Source organism: Tamandua tetradactyla, chromosome 7 (genome assembly GCF_023851605.1).
Source record: "Tamandua tetradactyla isolate mTamTet1 chromosome 7, mTamTet1.pri, whole genome shotgun sequence".
NCBI classification, from domain to species: domain Eukaryota; kingdom Metazoa; phylum Chordata; class Mammalia; order Pilosa; family Myrmecophagidae; genus Tamandua; species Tamandua tetradactyla.
The window spans coordinates 41,849,319-41,872,077 of NC_135333.1; the positions used below are offsets into that span (position 1 = coordinate 41,849,319).

At 53.8% G+C, this 22,759-nt stretch overlaps 1 pseudogene; it reads left to right on the forward strand.

The window, feature by feature from the left end:
- Positions 1-9,815: 9,815 nt before the first annotated feature.
- Positions 9,816-11,194, forward strand: LOC143689614 (general transcription factor IIE subunit 2 pseudogene; annotated as a pseudogene).
- Positions 11,195-22,759: the final 11,565 nt, after the last annotated feature.

A 22,759-nucleotide genomic window follows, 5' to 3' on the forward strand; every position in this document is an offset into this window, starting at 1 on the left:
TGGGCCTGGCCCAGGCTGGCCCTCAGGAGAGAGGTGGGGGCTCGGGCAGGCTAGCTGAGGCCAGTGCAGGCAGAGGGGGCGCCCTGCTGCTGGGACAGACAATGGTGTGTTTTCTTACCATGCCTGCAGGGCAAGACCCCCCAGACCCCTCGGGCTGCGCGGCCAACAGGGCAGCACTAACCTGTAATCGGGTGAGGCCGTCAGAGGGGGCCCCAAGCAGTGGAGGGGGGGCTGCCCAGGTCCCGTTCACATGGTTTGGAACAGGATTCGGGGCTCTCGGCAGGAACATGGGGGACATCTTCACTTCAGGTTGCTCATCAGATGAATTAAAACCTGGGACTGTGCCTTACAGCTCAGCCCCCGGAACTGTGGGCAGCAATCAGAGACTGAGTGGGCGGTAAGGACAAGCAATGGGAAGGCTGTGGGGTGGAGGTGGGGGCCCGCTCAGCAACGCCGCTGCAGCCCGAGGGCACCGAAGGCAGCCGGGTGGGCAGACCCCTGCCTGCGAGCCCGGCCGTGGAGGAGGTGGCGCTGAGATCAGCCCTGCAGCACCTGGTCCATGAAGGAGGAGGCCGCCCGGCAGCCTGACGGGGTGAGTGGAAACCCCCACCCCCACCCCAGAAGGCGGAAACACATGCAGCCACCCCTTGTCTGTACCCCTGGAGGGGACTAGGGAAGGGGTGGGGGTGGGGGGCATTAGAGCAGGAACAGAACAGGGCGCAGGGTGGGGGGAGCAGAAGGATAGCCCCCCGCAGCATGGACGTCCTCTCCAGGCCATCTGTGCCGTCCTTGCAGGCAGGGACCGAGCAGGCCCAAGCCTGAGAACCCAGTGGCCACTGGGAGCGCATCCCGGGCGGTCCAGGGCGTGGTGAAGCCTCGGACGTCGGTGAAGACCCCAGCGCAGCTGGCGCCTCACATGCCCGGCGGAGGAAGGCGGGGCCATGGCGAAAGGGCGGCTGGGTTCCCGCGCTGGGGGCTTCACGCAGGCCCTGGGGTACCCGGAGGGCCGGGAGGGGCGCGGTGGCCCCACGCAGCCGCTGGGCGCGCAAGGCTGGCGGGGCACACGCGGGGTTTAAGTCGCGGCGCGGAGTAAAAGCTTCGGCCTGCGCGGGCGGCCACGGGGCCCGCCGCCTCAGAATACTATTTCCTAAAACACTATTCGGGTAACAGCAGACAGGAGCTGATCCTGGGTGTGGGTGCAAGTGTGTGCGTTACATTATTCGGTCTTCTTTTCTGTAATTTCCCAATTTCTTTGAAAAATGGGTGTGCACTGCGGCGTCCCTCCTCACCCCAAGGAAGTCTGGCGTGGGGGATGGGTTAAGGGACGCGTGTCCTCCCCAGCCCCTGCGCCCAGCCTCACATCTCCGGCTGAGACCCTGCGTGGTGACCTGTAGGAGGCAGGGCCTGGGGACCCACTGCAGATGCCGTGGCAGATGCCAGTCACTGGCAACGGCCGGACCATCCTGCAGGGCATCTGGGGCCTGGGCCGAGGGGACAAGGTGCCTGGGAAGTGGGGGACCCCCGCCAGGTCCCCGCCCTCCCCGTTGGGGCTCTGCCACACCCACTCTCACCCATTTGGGTTTCTCCGGAGCATTCCACCCCTGACAGTGGTGCTTTTGTGTTTACTTGCTTAGGCCTGGCTGGACCTGGGTCTTGTGTCCACTGCCCGGTCCCCCGCGGCACTCAGCCTGTCCCCTGCAGCCAAGGATTGCCAGGCAGCCCTTGTCTGGGTGACGGGAGAGGAGCAGTTTCTCCCAGGGAGCCACAGTGAGGAAACCCACCTGAGCACATGATGTGGCGCTTGACTGCCTATTTCACTTAACAAGCATTTATTGGGCACCTACTGTATGCCAGGAACTATGATCCATGGGAAAGTGGAGGACCCCACGGACTAGGTATCCTGATTCCATTTGAGGAGTCGGCACCCCGAGTGCCCAAGAACAGGACGTCAGAGCACAGGCCAGGGGGTGGCAGCCCCAGGAACGGGGCCCCTTCCCACCACACCCCATCCCTGCGGCTCTCCCGGGGACTGGTGGCCCCAGAGCTGAGCCGCAGGTTCTGGGTGGGCACAGCCCCAGTGGGGGCCGCAGGGCGCTGGGCCATAGACTCCCAGGGGTCACGGGCACCTGGGCGCGCTCACAGGGAGAGGGGCCAGGGAGCCCCGCCCTGACCCGGCTATTAAAAATAATTGGCTGCCTCTAACGCAGGAGACATGCATTCCGCCTTGGCTTGGTCGGGAGATGTGAATTATTCTCATGTTGCCATAGAAACTAGGATACGTTTCTAACATCTTCGAGATATTTAATTCTGTGAGCCCAGTGATGACGCTGAGCAGTCTTCACAGAAGCAGGAGAGGGAGAGAGGGGAGAGGTGGGGAGGGAGGGGAGAAGGGATGGGGAGAGGGGAGCGGCCCCGGGACTGGGGAGACGGCCCTCGCTGGCTCCGGGACCCCTGCAGGGCCAGGCTGGGACCCTGGGGGCACCTGGGGCACCTGCTGTTTCCTGCCCATCCCCCTGGCACCCCCCACCCTCTCTCCCTGAGGAACTCGGGCAGCTGGGGCGGGAGCCAGACCCCCTCCTGCCGGGCTCTCTCCTTGTCCACGTCCCTCTCTGCTTTGCGGCCTGTCTGTCCCCCTCCCTCCGTCCATGCCTCTGTCCATCCTGAGTAGGTGGGGAGGGCAGGCTGGCCCTCCCAGGAGGGGCTGGGGGACTGCCCTGCTGAGCCTTGAGCTCCTGCCACCTTCAGGATGGCTCTGGGCCAAGGCCTGTGGGGGCAGCCGAGGGGGGCGGCCGTGGGGGTCTCCTCCAGTGGGGTTGGGGTCGCCGGCCTGGAGGCCGTGCTCGTGCCCCTACCGTTCCCCGGCGACAGCCGCAGCCCTTCCCACCAGGCCGCGGCCTGGCCTGCACCCCACTGGCGCCCTGCCTCCCACCCCTGCAGGTCTGTGTCTACGTGTACATGTTTCTGCCGTGATAGTCGAGGCCCTTAAAGAGGAATTTGGACATAGAGGAAAGTGGGGAGAAGGGCGCGTCCCCCCAGGAGGTCTCCCAGGCCCAGCTCTGTGCCTCGCTCCTCACAAGGCGGCCCCCGGCCCAGGAGGCCCTACGTGCTTCTCCCTGACCCCAGGTTGGGCCCACAGTCCCGGGCCGTGATCCCCCCCCCCCCCCCCCGTACCCCAGAGCCCAGCTCAGCGCATGCCAGCAGCACCTGCCCCTTGGGACCCCCCAGTGAGACTCCAGGGCACCAGCGAGGCCCATGGGGTGGTGCTGGCTGAGCCCCTCCCTGAGAAAATTCCCACAGAGGGGTCCTGTCTCCGTCGGGGGGAGCTGGAGCCCCCCCCCGCCCAGGCCTGGGGTCTTGGCTCCGCTTTCATCAGGGCTCTGGGGGCTGAGCTGGGAAACCGCAGTCCCTGAAAGCTTCCCACCGATTTGCCGAATTAATAATGGTTTAGTTCTCCAAGTCGCGGGAGCCGTAATGAAGTGTCAAAGGGAACGAGGGGACTAAACGAATGTATAAAATGTCTTTTATAGTGTCATTACACTTTTATAATAAGATTTACTTGTCAACTTAAAATGTAATACTGTAATAATTTATTTGGTAACCTAATGAAGACCTGCTGCTCAAGTTTCCAGGTGCGATAATTACCCTGGAAAGGTTAGGGCACTTCCCCTCCCGGAGCCTTATCTCTCTCGGTGGGATCAGTTCTGCCTGAGGGTGGAAGGGCCTGTGATTCGGGGAGTGCAGGGTCACATGGCTCACCCCCCCTTGGTTCCTGCACCAAAGCTTTCTCTAGTCTTCTTTAGCAAAGAGAACAAGATTCATTTATTTGACCCTCCACGTTCAAGCACCCCTGTGCCGAGCCCTAAACTGGGTACTGAGGTTGCCACAGAGAGTTCTCATGACCTGGTCTCTGGGTGGGAGAGACACTGGGCTGGGGGTTGGTGAAGAGGTGGCTATGATGGGGCTCAGGATTGGATATAGCCTTGAGCACAGGGGCCCTGGGGGCTCATTCAATCTGGGAGGATCTGGGACATCATCACAGAGAATGGGACATTTCAGCTGGGCCTTGAAGGGTGAGTAGGAGTTTGTGGGATGGAAGAGGACAGTCTGGGAAAAGGAAGAGTATAAACAAAGGTGAGGGAAGGACCAGCTGGAGATCTAGCAGGCCTGGAGCAGAGAGTGGGGGGAAGAAGGTGGGGGGAAGGGGAGGAACAGGAGAAAATGCTGGAAAAATAGGTGGGGACCAGCTCCTGGAGACCTCGAACAGCATGTTCAGAAGCCCGTCCTGTAGCGTGAGTATACACAGCTAGTGCAGCAGTCCGACTGGCAAGACTAAAGGTCACTCTGGCCGAGGGGAGGGGAAGCCTGTGTCATGACCTCAGATGCCATGATCTTGGGAGGAACGCCTCTCAGGTGGGGCTGGGGTCAAGGTTAGTCCTGGACATGTGACCTTGGCCATGCCTGTTGGAAGAAGAAGGGTGTGCCACTGGGCAAGGGCGTCTGGAGCCTGAGGAGGCCCCAGGAAGAGCTGGACACTCAGGGGTTGCCAGCATCTGGACGGCGTGTCCCCCACGGGGCTGGCCAAGGAGGAAGGGGGCAAGAGAAGAGTTGGGTGGCACCCCCAGGGGTCGAGGGGGAGTTTCGGGACCTGGTGAAAGGGAAGCTCTGGGAGCCGCGCCTGCAGACTTTGCTTGTTGTGCTGCCCTCCTGACTCCAGGCGGAGCTGGGCACCCAGGATCCTGGATTTCAGGAGGCAAATGCAAGAAGCCTAAGGTCCCATCTTGGGAGGCCCCCAAAGTGGGTGGGTTGTGGCTGTGCTCTCTGGGGCTGGACCTGCACCCTCTGCTCCTGCACCCTGGAGCCTGGGCGCATTTGGGGGCGAGGACCACTGCTCTGAGGGAGTCCGCTGGGGGTGTGTGACCCCTCTCTGTTCTCCTCCTGGCCTGGAGGGGCCTTTCTCCCTGGAGGCTCCTGTCCCCCAGTGTTTGCCAGGCCTGCTGCCTCTTCTCGTCCAGGTGTCCAGGCTGTCCCTGCTCCTGGGGACGGGTGTGGAGTAGACGGCTGCAAACGTGCCGCCTTTGGTGCCCCTCCCTGCATCTGCACCCTGGAACTGGCCCCTCCTGCAGAGTCCCCAGGCATGTGAGGGGGCCACCCTGGCCTCTCCAGCCCCCAAGACAGCCAGGACCACGGTTCTCAGCCAACCCACCATTTGCTCTTTCAAGCCACTATGTGTGGTATGATTTTCTATGTAGCCAAAGCTAGCAGATATAGGTGGTCTCCAGGCCACTGGCACTAAGCAGCTCAGAGACAGCTGGCTGGGGGGAACTGTGGATGTCAGCCCATGAGGGCAGGAGCTGAACGGTGCTGGCAGATGATGCTGCCAGACGTCCAGGTAGAGAAGAGAAGGTGGGGAAGGTCATTCCAGTGAGAGGGGACAGCATACGCAGAGCGCAGGGAAGGAGACTCAATCGGAGTCTGTTGCTGGGTCTCTATCCCTCACCTCTGTCTCCCCCACTCGGCACCCTCCTCGCTCCTCGCCTGCTGCTGCCCTGGGCTGGAGCCCATTGTGAGCCCTGGAAGGAGTCTGGGGCCTCCTGCTGCATATCTAAGACCAGCACTTCCGCAGCCACGCTTGTGAGCAAGGGCTCAGAGGTCACAGATCATTGCTGCAAGGTCACATGTCATTACTACGAGCTCACACATCACTACTGCGAGGTCATGGCTGGGGGCAGCAGGTGCCTCCAGGCCTCTGGGTTCTGCCTAGACCCCTCACCTGGCCCAGGGGACTCAGAGATTCCACGCAGGTTCATTCCCACGCCAAGGGAATGACTTCAGGTCTGGAGGCAGCAGGGAAGACTCAGACTCTGGCTGGGTCCACATGGGGTGGTGGTGGGGATTAGGTCCAGAATACACACCCCCAGCGTGGCCTTCAGGCTGCTCCCTCGCCTGCGGGGGGCCTGGCGCCTTGGCACGGAGCTGATGATGTGTCCTGGGTGGCAGGCGCCTCCTGCAGGTGGCTGTGCTCTGTAATTCCTGGGGTCACCTCTTCTTGGACCCCAGCTGCCTTGGGGTCGGGGATTTAAACTCCTACCTGCAGTTGCTGCTTCGGGTGAGTTGTTTCTCCACTTGGTTTCGTCCACTTGGCAGGACGTTCCTTGCCAAACCCACCTGAGGTCATTAATTTATACGACCCACCCACGCCAGCAGCACCATTAACAAACCATAAATACCTGCTAAACCAGGAAGACTCTGCCCTGCCTTCCCTGGGCTGGGTGGGCAGGTGGGGCCGGCCCGAGGCCATATTTCTTCCCTGTTGGCGCTGCTATGGGAAGCACACTGAGTTTCCAGCGTTTTCTATGTGTTGCTAAAACAAGGCAAATCTCTGGGTATGCCTTCTGAAGAGGGGGGCTGGGCCTGCCAAACCGCTCTTCTTGTGCTGTTTTCTGGAATGACAGAGGCCCGAAGCTGCAAACCCTACAGCCTGGAGCTGCTCTGGAGCTTGGACTTGACCTTCATGGGTCTGGGCCTGGGGAAGTGAAAGCAGGTCCTGGACCCACCTAGCCAGAGAGCAGCCATGGAGACCTAGGCACCGCCCCCATCTGCAAAGATCACGTCCTCGAAAGTCACAGGGGGTGCAGCTCAAGCCCCCAGAAGCTGGGATCCTCCAAAGGCCCGGGAAATGTCTTGTGAACTTTTGCTGTCTCAAAGAAGAAGAAATGTTGAACCTTCAGAAGGAGCATTTGCCTTCCTTGGCCAATTCAAGGAGAATATGCAAAGGAAGAAAGGTGATGGGTTTAGCAAGGCAGAAGCTGAAACCAGCAAACGTAAGGCAGTTCCCCCCAAAATGGCTAGGTGGTGCAGCCCGGGTGGGTGGCAGGAGGGGGTGGCCAGTGCAGGTGCCCCAGCCCGCCATGCCTTGCCTTTAGCCCTGTAGGACACACGGGTCTGTGGTGAGCAGGGAGGGGAAAGACCCCGGGGGCTTGTGCACTTAACGTCCCAACAGGCTGATTCCACTTTCTCGCATCTTTGGATTGTATCCAGTTTGTGGATTGGGGCTTGGGGTTCATGGGGAGTGGCCTCCTTGTGGGGGTGTCCCAAAGAATGGCCGCGATGGTAAACCTTTATTCTACTTACCCCTTGGCAGCGGCAGCAGTGTCCACGTGCCGTGTCCACAGTTGAGGGCTGGTGCTGACGCCCTGCCTCGCTAACCTGCCCTCGTCCCTCCCCCTACCTGCGCCTGCCCCTTTCCCATCCAGCAGCAGGTCCCATCTCAATGCAAACCCAGTACAAAGCACTTGAGAGACCCTGCAGCAGCAGGGACCAGCTGAGAACTGGGGTAAAGCACAAAGCCCTGGAGGAGTGGGGCTGGGAGTGGCCGGGGGCTTGTCTCAGACCCTCCACTCTGAACACAGGGAAGGTGTCAGCGTCTCCCTCGGCTCTGCCAGTTCAGCATCTACTCGAGCACTTGGAATGATGGAGAAACAGAAACCTGCTACCCTAGGTGGAGAGCTTCCTAGGTGAGGGGGTCAAGGTCAGTACCTTTGGCCCCAGCCGATTTGACCTGGCTGGGGTGGGGCCAGTAGTCAGTAAGCTGCTGGAGCAGCAGATGCCCCAACCCACCCACAGACTCCAGCATCCTCTGTCTTCCCTCCTCTTGCAGGGTGCCGACCGACTGGTCTACCAAAGCCAGCCCCTCCCCCTTGGGCACAGAATCCCTCCCCATTCAGGACCACCCCCCAGCCCGGGAGTCCCTGTCTTGCATCGTCAGTATTTCTCCTTCTCCTGGGCGATTTCCTTCAACGTTCACACAGGAGTGTCCACTCTCCTTTGACTCCCAGGCACTCAAAACTTAGCCCCCATTTTCTCCTGAGTGTCTGAGGGACTTTTCCCAAGAACATGACCCAGAAGTGTACCCATGCCCTCCCCTAAAACCTCCTCTCAGCAATTGGCAGAATGCAATAGATCAGAAACGGAATGGCTTTTTATAAGGGAATTTATCAAGTTACAAGTTTACAACTCTAAGGCCATAAAAATGTCCAAACTAAGACATCCAGAAATAGATAATTTGACTCAAGAAAGGCTGATATCTGTCACATGGAAAGGCACATGGCTGGCATCTGCATCCTCTCCCAGTTTCCGGTTTCAAATGGCTCTCAGCCCCTGTGGAGCCTTCTGGCTTCTGGCTTGCTTAGCATCTCACGGGAAGGCACATGGCAATGTCTGCTGAGCTCTGCATTTCCAGACATCTGTGTTTAGTTGCTATTCTCTCTGTTGGTACCCCAAGCAGCTCTTATGACATTCCAACAGCTCCAGGTGTCTGTGTCTATATTTCTTCTCTAGCAAATCTTCTCCAAGTGTCTGAGCTTCCTCCAAGTGTTTCTACTTTTAAAGGAAAACTAATCAAAGAAACTAATCAAGACCCACCTTGAATGGGTGGAGTTATATCTCCATCTAATCAAAAGCCATACTAGCAATAGGTTGTGTCACATCTCCCTGGAAACAATCCAATCAAATGTCATACCCACAACTGGGTGTGTCACATCTCCCTGGAAACAATCCAATCAAAGTTTCTACCCTGTAATATTGAATCAGGATTAAAATAAACATGGCTGCCCTCACAAGATTGGATCAGGAAAAAGAACATGGCTTTTCTGGGGAACATAACAGCTTCAAACTGGCACGATGCCAGAAATGGATCACCTTTTATAAAGAGGATTTATTAAGTTGTAAGTTTGCAGTTCTAAGGCCTTAAAAATGTCCAAATTAAGGCGTCCAGAAAAAGAAAGCTTGACTGTGAAGACAGGCCAATGTCTGTCACATGGGAAGGCATGTGGCTGGTGTCTGTTGGTCCTTTGAAGGCAGTCTGGGTGCTGATGCTTGGAGAGGGAGGAGCTGAGGAAAAGATGGTCTCCCCAGAGTTCCTCGAGGTTCCAACCCACACCCTAGTGTTTGCAGAGCAAAGGGCTGCTGTGTGAGTCCTTGGAAAGGGTGAGACTGCTGCTCTCTGAGGCCATGAGGATGATAAACGACTTGCAGACTTTGAAGTCCAGTAGAGTTTGCCTTGCAGGTTTTCAGAACTATTTGGGTCTGGTGACCTCTGTTTTCCTTTCGATTTCTCACTATGGAAATGAGAAATAGCAATATGAGTTTATGCTATGACTGTTCCTCCTTTGTCTACTGGAAGCAGATAACATGTTCTGAGTTTCACAGGTCCACAGCCAGAGGAGAATTTTTGCCTTTGGACAGACCATGCCTGTAGCTGACTCTGATGAGATTTTGTACTGCTTCTGACTTTGTATTGTGTTTGTATTGTTACTGAAATGGTTTAAGGCTTTTGTGATACTGTGATGAAATGAATGTATTTTATATACAGAAAGATCATATCTTTTTGTGGTCTAGAAAGTAGAATGTGCTGGTGTGAAACTGTTATGTACCCTCGGAAAAGCCATGTTCTTTTTCCTAACTTAATCTTGTGGAGGCACACCTATTGTTTAGGGTGGAAACTTTGATTGGATTGTTCCCATGGAGATGTGACACATCCAATTGTGGGTGTGATCTTTGATTAGATAGAGATGTGAGTCCACTTCTTCAAGGTGGGTCTTGATTAGTTTACTAGAGTCCTTTAAAAGGGGAGACATTTTGGAGAAGGCTCAGACACAGACATTTGGAGATGCTTGGAGTTTAGCACGAATGTTTGGAAATGTGAAAGCCCCAGGAGATGCCAGGCGCTGAAAGAGCTATCAGAGGGTAGACAGGGACAGAGCCCAGCAGACATTGCTGTGTGCCTTCCCATGCGATGCTAAGCAAGGACCCACAGTACGGGAAAGCCAGCACCTGGAGAGAGCCCAGGGAAGGAAAGAGAAGAAATCCAATGCTTCCCCAGAGAAGCTAAGCAAGGACCTCAGATGCCAGCCACATGCCTCCCCAGCTAACAGAGGAATCCTGGGGACCACCCACCCTTTCTTCAGAGTCCAGGTATCCAAAAAAGATTTATGGATACCTTAGTTTGGACCTTTTTAGGGCCTTAGAACTGTTAACTTACAACTTAATAAATCCCCTTTATAAAAGCTGATCCAGGGAGCCCCGGCTGTGCCACCGCCTCAGCTGCCACTGCTAGGTCTCAGACCCTGATGAGGCAGGTCAGCTCTGGGCGCGAGGGCAGGTGGGGCTGGCTGCACCAGTGTGGGCAGCTGTCTGGGGCTGAGGCACCGGAAGGTGTGGTGGGTGACGTGGGGTGGCCCCCTGGCTCAGCATTATGGATCCATGGCAGATGAGAGAAAGGGAGCTGTTCATAAAATGAGCTCTTTCTCCTCCTGTAGTAGAGAAATGTTCAATAACTTCTGTGTCATCATCATCATCATCAGAGAAGAACGCTAAGCTAGAACATGGAGTGCCATCAGGCCCTAAACAAAATTCTGATCACAGCAATGGATCGTTTAACTTGAAAGCTCTATCAGGAAGCTCTGGATATACGTTTGGAGTTCTTGCCAAGATTGTGAATTACATGAAACATGGCATCAGCCAGGAGGTACACATCCTCTAACTTTAAAAGAAATTTTAGATGAAACACAGCAATTAGGTATTGGACTCAAGCAGAAACAATGGCTAAAGGTGAGGCATTGGTCAGTGATCCCAAAGTTGAAACAGTAGATGGGAAGTATGTTTTCAAGACCAAGTACAACTCGAAAGCCAAGAAGGTCCTCCTCAGGCTCTTAGACAAGCATGGCCAGTGAGGCTTAGGAGGAATTTGCTTAGAAGACGTAGACGAAGGTCTGCCAATTCCCAGAAAGCTGTCAAGGCTTTAGGGGGCCAGATGCTATTTGTAAATCATCCTGAAAAGAAGAAAATCTTTTCTTTGGTGGAAAGAGCCATCAATTTCCTGTGCATGAAGAATTTCAGAAACTTTGGAGTCGTGCCACTGTGGATTCAATGGAGGAGGAGAAAATTGAAGACTCTCTGAAGCACAGGGTATTTCTTCCATGCAGGAATATGGACCAAAAGAAGTGGCCCCTATTCAAAGAAGGAAAAAGCCTGCTTTACAGAAAAAGCAGCGAGTTAAGATGCATAACAAACACTTGGCGGAGTGCTGAAGGATTACTTGAATATTATTCTGGCAAGTAGTGAAGGGTTTTGTCCTTGAGCAGAGAGTTGCAGATACAAAATCAAGATCGTTCCTTTTAACCCTTGGAATCTGAAAACTGGCTGTCTTTCCATTCTACTCCTTAGGGCTGAGGGAAGGAGCAGTTTAGTTTACAGAACAAGTGCAAATTATCAATCTCAATCTTGCGGGGCCCACCTATTGTTTACAGTTGGACCTCTTGATTGGATTACTTCCATGAAGACTGATGTACTCAATTACGGTGTGACCTTTAATTAGATGGAAATGTGACTGCCCACTTAAGGTGGGTCTTGGTTAGTTCAAACTGGAGTCCTTTAAAAGGGGAGACATTTTGGCAAAGCACAGAGGAAGCTCAGATGCAGACATTTGGAGATGCTTGGAGTGCCAATAGAGAAAGCAGATGCCTAGATGTCCGTTTGGAGATGAAAAGCTCAGCAGATGTGGCCGTATGTCTTCCCAGGAGACGCTAAGCAAGCCTGAACCCAGAGTTTTGCCCTGGAGAAGCTAAGTGAAGTTTGCACGCACTTAGAGAGGAAGCGACTGACATCAGGAGCTAGAAGCAATGGAACCAGAAATAAGCAGATGCAAGCTTCATGCCTTCCCATGTGACAGACATCTGCCTTTCTTGAGTCAAGGTGTCTTTCTCTTGATGCCTTAGTTTGGACATTTTTAAGGCCTTAGAACCGTAAACCTGTAACTTAATAAATTCCCTTTATAAAGGCCATTCTAATTTTCTGTAGCACATAATCTAACTCAACCTGTCTGGATAGCTCATTTGAACAATCGAAACACAGGGAGCCCAGAATAAGAAAGAGAGCCTTTAATCCTGTATAGCTTAATGTAATGCCTGGACACATCCTAGACTATATTAACCAGATAATAAAAAGTATTGGCAAAGCCCCTTGAGGAATGGGAGAAAAAATATGGAGCTATTAAACTTTACCATCAGGGAATTCCCTGATACTGTGTCAAATATTAGGGACACCCAAATCAATAGGTCAAGTTGATCTTGATGCTTACTCTTGTGAAGCTTATGTAGATAGCGGAGCAGCTTAGCCTACCCACAGCTATGCCTAAGAATTACTTCTAGAGGACCTCTTTTGTTGCTCAGATGTGGCCTCACTCTTTCTAAGTCTAACTTTGCAAGTGAAACCGTTGCTGTCCTCCCTAGATAGGACATGACATCCAGGGGTGAAAGTCTCTCTGGCAACATGGGAGATGACTCCCAGGGATGTGTCTGGCCCTGGTACTCTGGGATCAACAATTCCATTCTGACCAAAAGGGGGAAAAGAAGTGTAACAAATAAGGTATCGTGGCTGAGAGAGTTCAAATAGTGTTGAGAGGCTACTCTGGAGGTCACTCTTAAGCAAGCTTCAATTAGACATTGTTACCTAACATAACTTGCCAAACCCCAACCAAAACCATCCCAGCCAATCCTAAAGAACACCTAGAGCAAAATATAAGATTCTACAAAGGTTCCATGCACTAGGGTAACTTTCCAGAAACCTACAACCTCCAGATGGTTCTTTGGACCAGATAAGTCCAGAAACCTAGAGGGCCCAACCTCTCCAGAACATCAGCTGGTTCCATCTCCCTATCCCATATTAGTGACAGCCCCTTCCAACATGAAAAAGTTAGATTGGCCATAGCCCAAATACCCCTAGAGAGTGGGATAGAAAGATCAAAGTGATGGTGGAGTTATACAGAGAAGGTAGGGTTTAACAAATGAGTATGATTGCTGAATCATTAAATTGATATTTCTTTTAGTTTACAGCATCTTAGAGCAATATAGAGGTAAAAACTAAAATTGTGGAATCGTAACCCACGCCAAACTCTGAAATCTGCTCTACAACTAATTGTGGTGCTGTGCTTTGAAATTTATTGCTTTTTTGTATATATGTTATTTTTCACAAAAAAGAAAGAAAGTTGATTGTGGTGATAAATATGTATTTAAGCCTTCCAGCCTCCTATATTCTGGAGCAATTAGAAGGAAAAATCCGAAAGGTGATATGGTGGCCCATGGCGATTCTGGGATCTGTCCTGCAACTATTTGTTGAAGAGTGCTTGAAAATTACTGCTTTTTAATTTCTTTGCTTTTTATATGTGTTATATTATACAATATAAAAGTAAAGAAAGAAAAGACAATCCATTTCTGGTGTTATGCATTCCAGCAGTTCTAGCAAACTAAAACAATCTTCACCCCCTCAAAATCCTGAATTTGGTCACTTTTCACCACTTCCACTTAGTGTCCAAGCTTTGGCTGCACTGGCTTCATAAATCTCTGCTTCCATGCGTGCCCCTAAAGTCTGTGCTCTGCCTGAGTGAGTCGTCTTTAAAGTAAGTGCACAGCACGTGGGTGTAGCTCTGATCACAGCCTTCCGTGGCTCTTACTCCAGTAGCCAGGATCCTGGCTGAGCTGGGTGGTCCCGTCCCAGGCGGCCAGGCTCCCTTTCTACCCTCACCTCATCCCACCCCTCCCTGCTTCCACCCCACAGCCCCTCTCACCTTCCTGCTGCTCCTCTGACACACCGAAGTCTCCTGCCTCAGGGCCTTTGCTCATCCCCCTGCCTGGGACCCTCCTCTGCTGACACCTGCAGGGTCACCCTTCCCTCTGTCTCCTTTAGTTCTTTGCTCCAATGACACCTTAGCAACGTCCACCTGGTCAACCCACCTCTCCCCCTTCACCCTTGCACCTGCAACCCCCGACCTGGAATCTGGTCACTGGTTTCTCTCTGTACTGGAGTGTGAGCCCCACTGTGATCACAGTCTCATCCCAGTGCCTGCATACACTCGGTGCTTACTACCTGCTGTGTGACCCATCGGCTTGTCTCACTTGGGAGTTTCCACTGACCCTATGAGAAGCGAATCTGCTGGCAGTAAAGCCAGATATAGAAGGACCTGGCGAGCAGCAGGCAGGGAATGACATGAGTCACAGCCCATTGGGGTGGTGTCCAGTAGCCAGTGGACAATCAGAGCTTTGCCACGTCCCGCAGATGCTCATATCCTTTCTGTGTTCGGCCTGGATAACCCCAAACCCCAGAGTCCTGCCCTAGTCTCCAGTCCTGGCCCCCCCTCGCCGACAAAGATGTGACATTCCCCACCTCAGGTGGCACGCTCCCATGGGCTGGGCTCCCCTTCTGCCCTGTGGGACTGACTTTGGCTCTCCTCGGGTGGGTCGCCTTCTCTCCCCACTGTGCCTTCATTCCTGTCCTTCCTTGTCCTTCTGTCCTGCTCTCTCTGGGCTGGGGAGGGGAGCCACCCCTTCATGGTTTGTTCCGGAACCCCCTGAACCTGCCAGGGCCCCTGCCACCCCGTTGCATGCCTCCTCGGTGTTTCCTGGTGACACCACACACTCAGAAGCAGGGACAAATCCCAGCCGCTCACTCCCGAGGAGGGACGAGAGCAAGAGCTGGTAGCCCCCGTCCTTGTTGATTTTATCGTCTGGCCATTAAGCTAAATGCTTTGCTATAGAGTTCATTAGGTCTCTGGTCAGTTATTTGGGGACTTGTCTTCAGAGAAGGCCATTCTTCCTCATTAATGTCATGTTGTCTGGTTATGTTTTCTTTTCTTTTTTTTTTTTTTTGGGTGCATGGTCCGGGAATCCAGCCTGGGTGTCCCGCGTGCAAGGCGAGCATTCTACCACTGAACCACCCGTGCACCCTGTAGCTGGTTGTGGAGTCACCTGGCCAGCTTGCAGTTGTGAGGCCCCCCAGGGAGACAGGGCTGACCCAGGCAGGGGCAAGTTGGGGAACAAAGGGCCTATGACATTTTAAAAGGTTTACAGATTTAGTCATATGAAAAGTCTCACTAACACCCAAAAGGGAAATCACATTTAGTTCTCCACTAAAGATTCATTTTTTGGGGGGAGCAAAAATTCCATGGCACCTGGCTGATGTGTGCATCTGGGGACGGACGCAGGATAAAGCTGGCAAAGAGCACAGGCTCTGGAGCCAAACAGATTGGGCGTGCATCCTGCTGGGGCCCTGAGTGCAGTGCGGTGCTGGGCCTCCTCTTTGGGCCTCGACCTCCTCGTCTGCAAAGTGGGGACAGTGGTGGTGCTTCCTGGGTGGTGATAAGGCTTCAAGGGCTGAACTTTGTAAAATGGTATCTCGGCAGAGTTGGTGACAGCTGCTTCATCAGATCAACTGGTAGCATGGTTATCCCCTGGATGTGAGCTGAAAAAAATACTATTTAGGTGATTTGGGGTGGGTGTGTAGTGTCTGTGTGCAAGTGTGTAAATGTGTAAGAATCAGTCCCCAGCTCCAGAAAGTTTCTTCTTTGTCCATTTTGGTTTCCTCTCAGTTTGGAGAATATGAGGATGTTTTAGGTTATTCTGTGTGTATCAGTTAGCTATTGCTAAGTAATGCTAAATAACAAACAGCCCCAAAACTCTGGGGCTTACAGTAGGAATGATTTATTCTCACTCATGTACCTGAGGGCTGGGGTTGGCAGATCCAGGCTTGGCTCTGAGCTTCCAGTTGGGTCCAGCTCTGTTCCTGGTGTCTGCTGTCCTTGGACCACAGTGGCCGATGACAGAGGCACAAGAGAGCAGAGGGGAAAACTGCAGTGTCCCTTTGGACCTGGGCTTGGGCCTGGCAGTTGGTTCCTTAAGGCCATAGCCCATTGGCTGGAGCAAGTGTTGTGGCCAAGTTCAACATCGGGGCGTGGGGGGAACTTTTCTCCCTCGAGAAGGAGAAGCAGCACAGTGCCTGGCAGGGGGCACAGGCTCAGCAAGACGAAGGAAAAGGGTGCCACGCGTACAGATGGGACTTGGCACACAAGGGTGAGGTTTCTGTGTGACTTTCGGCTTGCTTCCCAGTTAGTGCAAAAGGAACCTGTAACTGCAGTTGGGGTTCACTGGTGCATGTGCCTCTTCCTGAGTCCTGGGTGGGTTCCTCCAAGCCCCTGTTCGTGGCTCTGGGGAAGTGACAGTTCTGGCACGTTCTGTTAGCAAAGACTTGTTCCCAGGACCTAGCGGCCTGGGTAATGGGGAGGGTGGAAGAACTGCAGAGCATCTTAGAGACGGGGTGGGGATGTGGGGGGCAGGGGAGGAGCTCGGAGATGTGCAAGGAGGAGCCCTGGAGCCAGGCAGGAAAGGGGCTCCCGAGCTGCCCCTACTCAGCTCCTATTGGCACTCTAGTGCTCTGGGGGAGGGGGGGCGCCCTCCCACCCAGCACCCCTTCTCACTCTTTTGGGGCTGCCACGTTCCTTCTAACCCTCATCCCTGTTCCAGCTGGAGGGATCCCAGTTCTGTAACTCGCTGACCTCACCACTTCACTGTCTGGCAAAGAGGGTGGCTTGGCTGGGTCCAGTTTGGGTGCTGCCTGGGCCCTTCATTCATCTTCTCCTACCCTGCCTGCCCTCTCCTGGCAAGCTCCATCTGGCTCCCCACTGCGGGCTCAGCACGTGTGCGTGTGCAGGTGTGTGTCTGTGCACCTGTGTGCATGTCTCTGTGTGCACATGATGTGTGTGCATGTGCATGTCTGTGTGTATGCACGTGAGTGTGTGCCCATGTGTTCATGTGTGTGTCCATGTGTGCACATGTGCAGGCATGCGTCTGACTGCTTTTAGTTTATTAGTAAAGAAGCATTCCCTTCGGCTGTCGTTTGTGCTGGACATGGTGGGGGCCAGAGCACTCCCCCCGAGCCCTGGGCTGAGGATGGTTTTGGGGTCATGTCATCTCATCAGCTTGTTAGCACCCACTTCCTCCAGAGGGGCAGAAGGATTTGAGCTCAGCTCCCCTGGTGCAGAGCACGCCCTCCGCCCCCTGCTGCTGGGCTCCACATTCCCGGACTGGAGCGTCCTTCCCAGTGGAAAGTAAGTTTTAGTAGATACTCAACACTGAGTGTATCCACTCATTTATACATTGCGTGCATGAGGCATATAATGAAATATTCTCATCACTAGAAGAGAGAAAGATCAGAGTAAAGGTGAAATGACATGTTGTTGAAATAAGTTTTGAAGTTCATTCTGATACAGCAGTGAAGCCGCCTGCTTTCATCAGGAGTGCTGGCGGCGTGCGGCCTGGCTGCTGGTGCGCCTCTGTTTCGGAGTCTTGGTTTAGTGTTTTGTGATCCTGTGGTTTGGAGTCTCGTTCTGAATCCCGTGACGTCTGCACTTGCTTTTAGTGGTCACCGAAGAGGGAAAAGAGCCTCGCAAAGACGCACGGAACCAAGCAATGTGGGTGTCGCTGGCTGTGCCCCTGTCTCCTGACTCAGGTCTTCAGCCCCCCGCGACCCCCAGAAGAGTTGTGCTGCGACATGGCTGGTAAAGTCCCCTCTTCCCACGTGGCCATCGGCTCTTCTTGTGAACACACCGTGGGGCGTTGCACCTTCACACACACACACACACACACACACACACACACACACACACACACACGCGTTAACAGGCGAGTTCTACACACACCGGAACTTTTCATGTAGGAGATATTTTTTGAGAGGTTAGAAAATATTCCCTCAAGTTACGGTGGGCAGATAGGAGTTTTTATGGGTGACCCCATTTCAGACCCCAAAACACTCAACAATGTCATCATCTCCCGACATCCAACATCCATTTCCAAAATGTTTTCTCTGCAGCACCGATCTGCTCTGGAGAGTGACCTGGGCCTCTCTTTCTTTGCTGACATTGTCATCTTTACTTTGAAGGGCTGTATTTCGTGAGTTTACAGTAAAAAAAAAAAAAAAAAAAAAATCCGCTGGGTCGCAGGTAGTACCTGACAGGCTCCTGTCATCGCAGAGAAGGGCAGCAAATTTCTTCTTGGAGAAGAAAACTGTGGCTTGTCTTTAAAGTGCTGATTTGACTACCTAGTGCCCCTCTGTGTGGTGTGCAGTATTTTTATACTCATTCCTTGTCCCATGCCACTGTGTTTTGTTTGTGTGACAGCTTGTGGCTTGGGCACTTCTGCTTTGAATGTCCCTGCTGTGGGGGGGGGGTGGGCAGAGAGCATTTCCTGTGGGCCGTTCTCAAGGTCTGCCCCGCCCGGGACACTTCTGGAACTCCCCGTCCGCACGGCCTTTCTGTCGGAACTTCAACTCGCACGATTTGTCACCAAACATTGTTTGAATCATAAAGCCCCTTCCAGAATCTATCCTGTCTCTTGCATTTTTCCTCCATGGCACACCCACAAGCAATTGTTGTATTTCATTACTGAAAGTGACTCCATCGACTGCAAAGCCGGGCTCCGCAGGCCACCTGCCCTCCCGGGGGCCCTGCCTGCACCCTGCCTGCACCCCGCTGCGTGCGCATGCCTCTCCGCCCATCTCCTCTGCACCCCCCATGGTGTCCCCTGCCAGGGGTGCACGGCGGCCCAGGCGTCGGTTCTCCTCTGAAGGACGGAGGCTCCTAGATGAGTGGGTGTGTCCTGCTGGTGAAACCCTCTGAGACACTTCAGGGCACCCAGCAGCACGGCTCTGTGGGCCCCCTCGTATGGAAGTCCGTCCAGTATGATTCTAAACACGGTTGACAAGGTGCTGAGGGGGGCTCCTTCCGTTTCTGGGTGCTTGGGTCTAAGTGCAGCCGGATCGCACAGCTCTGCCCTCCTAGGACACAGCACACCTGGGGGTCGGAATGCAAGGCAGGTTCAAGTGGTCTCGAGATAAAAATCCTCCCCCACTTTGGTTGACTTCTTGTCCCCCCTGGCTGGTTGGTGTCCTCTGGACCACAGAGGAGCTGGTGGCAGCGTGGAGAGGACAGCGCCACCGCTGCCCTCCCTTTTCCTCTTCCTCCTCCTCCTCTTCCTTCTCCTCCTCCTCCTTCCTTTTCTTCTCTTCTTCTTCCTCCTTTTTGCCTGGCATTATCATCTAACCTTCCATTTCAGAGGGCGAGGGCTGGGTCCCAAGGGAAGGTGCCCGGGCCCGGTGCGGGGGCAGCTCTGGCAACAGCTGTGGCTCTCTCAATCCTCGCAAGCCTGCCAAGAGCCATTCGCTTCAACCACGAGGCACTTTCAAGTGTATTATCTAATTTAATCCAGTGCTGCTGGGAGGTGAGTGTTGTTACCCCCTCAGAGCGGGAAACTGAGGCCAAGAGGCAGAAGGAGATTCACCCAAAGCCATGGCACTGAGTGGTGACAGGCTGGGACCCAGGCTGCCCCCCTGGCCCCTACCTATGGGGGGAGGCCATGTCAGGTGCTGACGATGCCTGGCTCCCTTCTTCACATCCTCACTTCCCATGAGGAGCCCTGGTGCTCCAGTTATGGCTGGCTTGCTGAGCCCCCAGGATCCTGGGCGAGTACAGGGATGTGTTGTTTGCAGCTGGTGGGAGTGCAAAGTGGTGTAGCCGCTGTGGGAAACAGACGGGCAGTGCCTGAAAAAGTGAGACACGAGATACCACGTGACCCAGCAGTCCCACTCCTAGGGAGACACCTGGAAGCTTTGAAAGCAGGACTCACACAGGCATGTCACACTGGTGTTCACTGTGGAGTGAGTCACAATTGCCAGGAGGTGGAAGCAGCCCAGGTTCATGAACACGTACACACAATGGTCCTCCCCTGCAGTGGAATATTACTCAGCCAAGAAGAGGAGTGGAGCTCTGGCTCAGGCTATTACATGGTGAGCTTTGAGGATGTCGTGCTGAGAGAAATAAGCCAGACCCCCAACAGGACATGGGTTTTATGGTCCCACTCACATGAAATATTGAGATTCACCAAGTCCATAGAGTCAGAATGTCGTTTGCAGGTTACCAGGGCCTGGGGAGGGGAGTGGGGGTTGATGCTGCTGTTGGGGTGATGGAAAAGATGAGCGCTGGCTGGTGGTTGTGGGGGCTCAGCTTTGCAAATGTGCATCAGCACCACATTTTGGAAATGTGATCGCTACTGCTGAATTGTACGTACGCAAGTTGTTGAGATGGGAAATGTTGGGTTATATCTATGTGATCGTGGTGAAGGTTTTTAGAAAAGAAAGAACATACCCTGGCTTAGGCACTTCTGTCAGCTTTGTAATCCCCCGTCACCTGTGACCAGAAGGAGATGTGGGCTCCTCGTTGGGCTGGTGGGGGGCAGACCCTGGGAAGTGGGGTCCTTGGAGCTGCACTGGGCCTGCGAGCAGCTGCCCTGCCCTGGCCATGACCGTGGGTGAGGCCCGGGACCCCCTGGGGGAAGGGCGGCTGCTGGCGGTGGGCTGTGGACACAGATCCCCGTGTCTGCTGAGCTGGCCTTGGGGTGCCGAGAGGGGCCCCTTGCTCAGCTGAGAAGCTGCAGGGCCAATTGGCCATAGGTTCTGCGCCTCGGGGACCCCAGGCTGTGTGAAGTACTGGGGTGCAGTGAGCATACACCCAGGCCCGGACCTAGCTCAGGAGGCCTCAGTCCCCCAGGAAGTTTGCACTGAGCCGGTTGTGCACCCCAAAGGGCAAAACCAGACTCAGAGTCAGCAGGGCAGTGAGAAGCACGCTCTCAGGCAGACGCGGGAAAAGGCACTGCCAAGGGCTTTTAGTCACTTTCTGGCCCTCTTGTAGGTGGTCCTGGATGACTTCCTTGCGTCCCTTCCCTAAGATGTGGCCCTATCCTTCCAGCAGTAACTTGGTGGTTTTAAAAATATGCCCAGGGAATTCTTTGAAAACGCCCCTTTCTAAAGGTGGAGGCCCGTCCCCTCCCTCGAATGTGGCTGTCCTTGGTGACCTGGAGGGACAGGGACAGCCCCTGAGAGGAACATCCTCCTTGCCCCCTCTTGGGACACTTGCTCTGGGGGACGCTGTCTGCTATATTGTGGAGACACCCGGGCAGCTCCCCCAGAAACCCTGAGCCAGAATGCCCAGCTCAGCTACTTTTGAATTCCTGACCCATGGAAACCCTGAGATGACAAATGGTTTTTATTGTTTTAAGACATTAAGTTTTGTGGTGATTTGTTACACAGCAGGAGGTGACTAATACAAAAAAAAAGGAGTTGAGAACTTTTCCTACATTTACTGTGAGCCAGGCATTGGGCAAGGCACTTTAACATTATCTCATTTCACTCTTCCCATAAGAAATTACTTCCCATAAGCAGCCCCATAAGAGAGGAGATAGTTTTTTTTTTTTTTGCTTTTATTAGAAAAGCTGTAGGTTTACAGAAAATGCAGAAAATGCATAATTCTTATGTAATACCTTGCATTACTGTGGTGCATTTTTAGCAATCCATGAAAGAGTATTTTTATAAATGTGCTATTAACTGTAGTCCATGTTTAAATAGGGTTTACTATTTTTGTTGTCTGGTCCTAGATTTTTTTAAAATTTGTATTCTAGTGACATATACACAGCCTAAAATTTCCCCTTTTAACCACATTCAAATGTATAATTCCATGCTGTTAATTATGTTCACCATGCTGTGGAGATAGTTTTATGATCATCTTTTTCCTATGAGGCAATTAAGGCCCAGAGAGGTTAGGAAACTTCCCTGTATCACACAGCTGCTAAGTGGTGGGGAATTGGCCTTTGAACTCAGCCTCTCCGAGTTCAGAGCCCTTGTTTGTGACTGTCACATGAGCCCACTTCTCACTCCTCAAGGCCCAGTTCTGAGCTCAGCCCTTCTCCACCACCTGCCTTCCCCACCACCCCTGTCACCCTGCCACCCCCACCTTCCCTGTCACCCCCACCTACCTCCCAGTTCCATCGTCTCTGCCCGAGGTGCCTGTGATGGCTGCAGCTTGTGGTCCTGTCCCTGCCAGGGATGGGTGCTGGGCTGGTCTCTGAGGGGCCCTAAGTCACCAGGCTGGCCCCGAGTTTGGGGGGTGACTGAGTGGCTGACACCAAGCTCTCTCGCCCCTGCGGTCAGGGTGCCCGGCTTAAGGTGTCTCCTCGGGTCTCCCAAGTGCCACCCTGAGAACAGACTCACCCCCCAAAGGGATATGTCCACAGCCCATGAAAAATATATGACAGCTTGGCAGTAAACCAACAGATCACAACTGTCAGATTGCCTTAAAAACAAAAAGCAACAAGATCTCCCCAGAGGAATTATCCCAGCTGTCGGAGGGGAACAGAGGCGGCGTGGCGAGAGACGGGGGTGTGGTGCCCGGCAGGCAAAGCTTTGGGCTGCTCCCCCTGAGTCTTCTCTGGCTGTCATCGTTTGAGCAACAACTCTAATCTCTTTCGGGCTGGGCCACTTCATCTTGAAATTTGCAGAGCTGAAGTATTTATCAGCAAAGCAGCTGCTTCTATTTGTTCTGTGCGGTTTAATGTATTTATCATTGCATTTTAAAAATGCCTCTTCACTCCATCTTTGAGATATTTTTCCTTGGATTCCCCATTAAATTAATCAGACACGCCTCCCGCCCCCCTGCCCGGCCCTCCCTCTGCCAGTGGATGGCCGGATTATCTGGCCTCCTAACGTTGCCTAATTAAATGGTGATGAATCTTTTCCTCCCAGAGAGGACGGTGCCTGTGGATGTGAAGGGCCTGGGGTCCACGGAGGTGGCCACTGGGAACCAGGCGGAGCTGGGTGCCCGGGGGAAGGGGGTGTTCTCTGCCACTAGGCTAGACAGACGCGTTACACACCCTCCTGACTGTTGAAATGGTCTCAACCCCTTCTGTCGGTGAGCAGAGAGAGCAGCGTGTCTTCTTTGGTGTCTAAGTCTCCGGAACTCTCTGGATCATGAGGGCAGAGGAGAGGGGGCCGTAGGGAGTCCTCGACACGAGCAGGCGACGTGACAAGCAGGCAGACAATGGGGTCCTGG